Below are 6,596 nucleotides of genomic sequence, written 5' to 3' on the forward strand. Positions count from 1 at the left end.
TTTTTCAGTTATATTGGCTAAAGTCTCTTTTATTAGGATATTACCTTGAGTATTTATTTCCATTAATGAGGAGTGACGATTCATCATTTTGGAGGGCTGTTTTGTTTATAATTTGAAAAGTCACTTTGGCTTTACATGTGTTATATAAACTATGTGTTATATATAAAGTATATGTTATATAAAAAGATTATGCTTTCTTTACATTATCAATGGTATAAATATTGGAAGGAGGGTATTTACATATTAAAGGACGTTTAAAAAGTCTTATAGCATAAATTTGGTGTTTGCCTAGGAGCACTTTTTATGCCAGTTTTAATAATCTATAGCTGTATTGTGAAGCTGCTTATTTAAAAAATATCTACAAGAGAGCAATTTTTAGTCTGCATGCACATACTTTAAATTGTATTTATTTAAAATTTTTCTATAAGTTAATGTAAATATATCTTCCCTCTAATTAGTTTTCTCTCAAATTAGTCTTAATTAACAAGTACTAATTAATGAGTCTAGCATATCTTATTAATTTTTTAACTTACATGATTTTGTCTTTATATAGAGAACATCTTCCAAAAAGACTTTTTCTGAGTTTTGATTCAATATTTTCTGCTAAAGCTCCTATAACACTGTAGTAATTTGTTCAGTTAAATACAGTGGACCTGTTTTCTTTGTTACCACCATGTAAATAAAACATTATGGTTCATACTCTGGATCTGGATTTCTTTTTAGGCAGTGGACTGGATTTATGATAACTTCATGAAATCTTTCTTCATAATAGTGTTCTTTGAGATGTCAGTGTCTTTTATGTCAAATGCCCCAAAATGTTGTTATAGCACCATTAATATACTCGAAAATATGTGAAACTTCTTTAAGACCTCCTAATTTTTGTGCACAAAAACAATGGTCTCTCTCTCTCTCTCTCTCTCTCTCTCTCTCTCTCTCGTGCGTGTGCACACGCACATGAGGTCATGGACCTGGTCTGTTTCAGCAGCAGCAGAACATCTTTTTTGTTAGGCGAAATTCCAGTTCTTTCATTTGGTGGCATGAGTTCAGCATCATTCCCCAGGTTTTGGCTTTATTCTTCATGTTGGCTCATGATCAATTTATAATATTTTGTTTGTTTTAACCTTGGGGTTAGTTAAATATGTTAGGTAGTAAATTGCTGACTGGTACAACTAATGCCTGTATTTTGCCATATTGCTTTAGAATTTAAAAAATCAGTGATACTCTGTTAAATGTTCATGAATTTCTGTTGTCTTCCTCCAAAAGGAGGCAGTACAACTTTGACTTATGAATGCTTTTTTCAAAACATTCTTCTCTTGTTTGCTCATAAAATTTGTTGTGATTCCTAATCATAAATTCAAAGAATCATGGAGTTGGAGGGGGCCTTCAAGATTACCATGTTTCAGAAGGAATTTAAGCATACCCTCTGATGTTGAAATTCCTTCTTTGATATCCCTGTCTCTTGTCCAGTAATCTCATCTACCCTTTTAGCATAATCCTGAACAGTGAAATCAGTAGTTGTTGTCACTCTTACTTTTCTTCCCTTCTTTTTCCTCTCTATAGAATTTTCCAGCATTGAAAAATACTTCATTTCTGGTGTTCTGGAAATGTAGGCAGCTCCTGTTGGTGATGATAATCAGAGAAAGAGGAATATGATGTTTTAGAAAAGAAAACTGAGGTGATGTCAGTGGTAGTGACTTTTTAAGGAAGCCACACACACACACACACACACACACACAAAAAGCTAAAGGGGGGATAAACTGCTAGAAATGTGTTGAGAGACTACTGGGACAGGACTCAGGAGGCAAGAGGCAGAACCTGAGAAGATAAGAAGATAGCATCAACATCATCCTAGCTATTTATCCTATAAATAGCTTTATACTGTGTTTCCTTAGCACTGCCTCTGAGGAAGTCCTTGAAAATTTCTAACACATGGAAGGATAAATGAAATGATTCCTTTAAAAATTTTTTGTTTTATTGAATGTAAACCTATTAACACAGACCTTCATATTCACTTGATTTCGTTCTCCCAATCCATTTTTGTCAACCTTGAGTTCTCATTCCATAGTAGTTGAGGAATGAGAACCTTATTTTTGAGGTTGAGAGAGACTATATAGAATTATAGTAATAAATGAGCTGCCAACCCATTTACTGGGTCCAACTCTATTAGCTCATTATTTGTCTATCAACAAGCCCAATAGGATAATAAGATTAAAGTTGAATTTAGTATTGCCAGAATATTAATATGTATGTTCTTGGTACCGTATTTGGAAAAATGTTGTACTTAGTTCTTTCTCTCCAGAAAGGTCAGTTCTCAAGGTGTTTGCATATTAGTGTAGCCAAAAAATCACTCACTAGTATTCTCCAAATAACAGATGTAATTAAGGAGGTCTGTCACAACCAAATTGATTATTTATTTTAGCTGAAGAGATACCCTGCCTAGACCAGATGGATGTTTTTAGAGAATGCTAGTAGGGGAAAAAAAAAAAGGGGGATGGCCATTTTTTCTTTATTTAATGAAAATATATCATTTACTGTGAATACCTTGAATACCCTGGTTATTATCAATTTTCATAGAGAGAACTTCAGTTGCTTTGGACCTTATAGTTTCCTACTGAAGCCAGATCATATGGACAAGTTGCAAGAGGGCTAAAGACAAGGCTTAATTTGGTGGACAGGATTTAGAATAACCTATGGTTGTTTGTTTTTGAAAGTGACTTGGGCATACTCAATAAGGGCCTCTTAGGCTGTTTACCACAAAAAAATAGAACAGCTACAAAAAAAGTATATAAAAGTTATTCCAGATCCACTAGAAGAATGATCTGGAATAAATCTAATAATGGTCCTAGCACTAAGAATGGCTTGAATATGCTCAGGCTAAGATTATTCTCTATGATAAAAACAGTTGAGAAAACAAATCTTCCATGGATTGCATGATTAGAGCTCTAGTACTGAAGAAATTTGGAAACTTTAAGAAAGCAAACATAGGCTAAAAATATTTTTAATTCTTTGAATGTTTGTTTTCTGTTAAGACTTCGTGAGTTTTTTTATTCTATAATTTCTTTCTATAATCTGTTTCTGTTCAGCCATATATGAAACTTGTGAAATAAAAAAATTTTTTACGTCACTGTCAGATCAGAATGGGATCTTGAGGGCTATGAAATTGCATACTGCTAATGATATGAAAGCAATAACCTGTAAAAGTTTAGTTAAATATAATTCCATAGCTCAGGGAAGTAGAAAGTATTTTCTTCCTATAAAAACTGCCATGTGGGCTTCCTTGGTGGCGCAGTGGTTGAGAGTCCGCCTGCCGATGCAGGGGATACGGGTTCGTGCCCCGGTCCGGGAAGATCCCACATGCCGCGGAGCGGCTGGCCCCGTGAGCCATGGCCGCTGAGCCTGCGCGTCCAGAGCCTGTGCTCTGCAACTGGAGAGGCCACAACAGTGAGAGGCCCGCGTACAGCAAAAAAAAAAAAAAAAAAAAAACCTGCCATGTTTTAAACTTGGGAGTGATATTTTAAGAAGGTAAATTTTGTTGTAGAAAAAATTGAGTTAAAACCGTAAGTTTTATATCCCAGTATTGAACCGTACTTCATGGATTTTAATGTGATTAGGCTTATAGTACATTACATTCAGAAGCAAGACTGAGGTTTTTAGGATACACCCTTTATATCACAGAGGCTTTATTATGTAAATGGTACAGAAATAATAGGAAGCATGTAGCGCTAAATGAGAACTTAGAAATCATCTTATTGTGAGGAAGAAGTGTTGGAAGTAGACCACCATGGCATTTTCCTTTCTGTGGGAAACCTGATAAACTGCAAAAAGGTGGAAGGCGTAAGGCAGAAATGATATGAGGATGTATTAGATAAGGCTACCAGAGCTAATGGATGAGGACTTCATGAAATGCTATAGTTAATTGTAGACTGCGTGAGTTGAAAACCCAGCTCTGCCAGTTATTATCTGTGAAACACTGGGCAAGTTACTCTCTCTCTTCCTCAACTTACTTATCTGTAAAATGTAGATGATAAAAGCATTTCTTAGTATTGTTGTGAGGATTAAATTAATTAATGCTACTTAGAATTTAGAAATCAATAAATGTTCTTACTACTGTATTTAAAAGCAAGGAGGAAGTTTTAGCAACTTATATGACAAATGTTGGAGATACCTAATGTCCATTATCTAGAAGTCTGTATTTTTAATCATTGAAGAGTAATATATATAGGTTGTGAATTCTTTGGTGATGTAGGGTATTGTGTGATTTAGAGTTATTGGTTCTTCTTAAAACAGGTGGTTTTCCTAAGGAAACACTGAACCATGTTTCCTATGACTTCTGTGTTAAATATATTTAAATAGATTCTAATTTACTGAAAATTGTTCATTCTTGTTAATTTAGTTGCTATTAATACCAGTAATTATTATGCTATTACTCTCATCCAAAATTACCTGGCTTATTAGACATTAAGAGAGTTAGGTGCCATAGTCTTCAGAACAGATGGGAAAGTTCATGCAGCATAGGGAGATTACAATTTTTAAAGCATTCATAGTCATAAAATATACTAAAGAGAAAAGCTGGGTGCCCCACTTAATCACTGTAAAACACTGTACTTAATGACTAGAAAAACATGCTAAATCTTAAATAATAACAAAAGGTAGAAATAAGGGACCACAAGTGAGTACCTGATTAATTAGCTAAGTAATTTGCAATAATGAGTGAAGGAAGTCAGAAGAGAAAGATAGCTTTAGTGTCAGGTTGATGGAAATTTCTGTTAAGGAGCAAGCAGTATCTGAGCTAATTTTTGGTTGACCAAGAGATGAGAGATAAACAGCAAAAGGCAGCTGGGGTCAGATAATAGAAGGTCAAGAGTCTTCTATTAAAAGACACTGGGACTTCATTTCATAGCTGTGAATCACAGAGGCAGACATACAGCCTCTGCTACTGGTTTGAGAGGTGGAATTGCTCCCTTTTTGTGAAGACATTTGGGAAGTCCATGACTGTTGCCCAGCTGTTAAGCAGCACTAAGCCTGGGAGAAAAAATCGACTTTGGTCACGAACTTAAGATTGATGTTAAGTTAGTAGAAAAACCTAAAGTCTTTAGCAGCACATGCATGTAGGAAGAATACTTTATTAGGAGCTCTTCCATCTTAGGCAGAGAAGAGAAAATATGTATAGTTTTCTTTCAATGTTTAGTACTTGCTGATTACCATCTTTATCGTGTATAACAGAGACTCCGGTACTTACCTCTGTTTATTAGACTTTTCTTTTTCAGAAAAAATCTAAAGAGTAAGTGATGTTGAATATATTATTTTATTGTGAAGTACTTCTGGGCCTGTTTATAAGAATTTTCAAAACTAAAATGTTAACAGCCTATTTCATGTTATTTTTAGTAAGTTATGTTTGTGTGTGTGTTTATGTTTTTGAGGAAAATGAATCAAGATGTTTTCTTGGCTTTGTATTTAAACAGAGCAAATGATATTAGAGTAGCTTTTTCCCCCCACTAAGTTAAGGACAAAAAATTTTAATTTTGAGACATTGAGGACATGTTTCTAGTTATATATGAGGTTTTAGATTAAATTTTCATTATAGAATAAAACCTGATTTTCTCTTTTTTGGGCCACAAGTATTTTATCAATTACCTACACAGTTTATTTAGGAGGATAGCAAAGCTTACAAAATTTATGATCCATAAACATTATTTTAGCTTAACTACATTGATTTATTGCTGAAATCCTATTTACTCTTGTTTAAAGTTACTTTTTACCAGTGGGTTTCAGGATTATCTTTAAAGATTAGAAATGTAACCACAGAATAAACTCAATAAGTTTTTTTATAAATGCTTATAATGAAGTTCTAGTAATAGTCACTATTTATAAATACTTGGAGCACTGTTTTTTTTGTTTTGTTTTTGGCTGCGCTACACAGCTTGCGGGATCTTAGTTCCCCAACCAGGGATCAAATCTGTGCCCTCGGCAGTGAGAGCACAGAGTCCTACCACTGGACTGTCAGGGAACTCCCTTAGAGCACTGTTTTACAGGAACTGTAGACCTTTTGTATTATGATCACCGGAGATATCTCTAAAAATAGAGACTCCTATTAGCCTAGTTCTTCTGAATCAGAATCTCTGGGCATGGCACCTGGGAATCTACATTTTATTTTAAAGTAGTACCTTTGGTCCTTAAGTGCATTATAGTTTGGGAGTCACTACAACCACCATTTATGCCATGCTTGGATCCATGTAATCTAACATATAGATTGTTGAGGTAGGTTTATGTGTGTCATGGAAGCTTTGAAGTCATTTTAAATATTGAGTAGTGAGATTAACAAGTATCTTACTATTTTTCATAGACATCTGTAGTAAGTATTTTTTTAAGTTCATGTCTTAGAGTTATCTGTAGAAACTAAGTCAAATAGTTGCAGTGAGATTGTTTCTTAACCTGCAGAACAGATATCCTTCCTTAATGCTTTTGAAAAATAGCTAGTTTCTGCCCCCATGTGATACCAATTAAATCAGAATATTTAGGGAAGAGACTGAGTCTCCATACTTTTAGAAGTGCCCCAGGTGTTTTTAATGTGTAGCTGCAACTGAAACAGGGATCTG

The sequence above is a fragment of the Mesoplodon densirostris genome, chromosome 8 (genome assembly GCF_025265405.1).
Source record: "Mesoplodon densirostris isolate mMesDen1 chromosome 8, mMesDen1 primary haplotype, whole genome shotgun sequence".
Classification (NCBI taxonomy): Eukaryota; Metazoa; Chordata; class Mammalia; order Artiodactyla; family Ziphiidae; genus Mesoplodon; species Mesoplodon densirostris.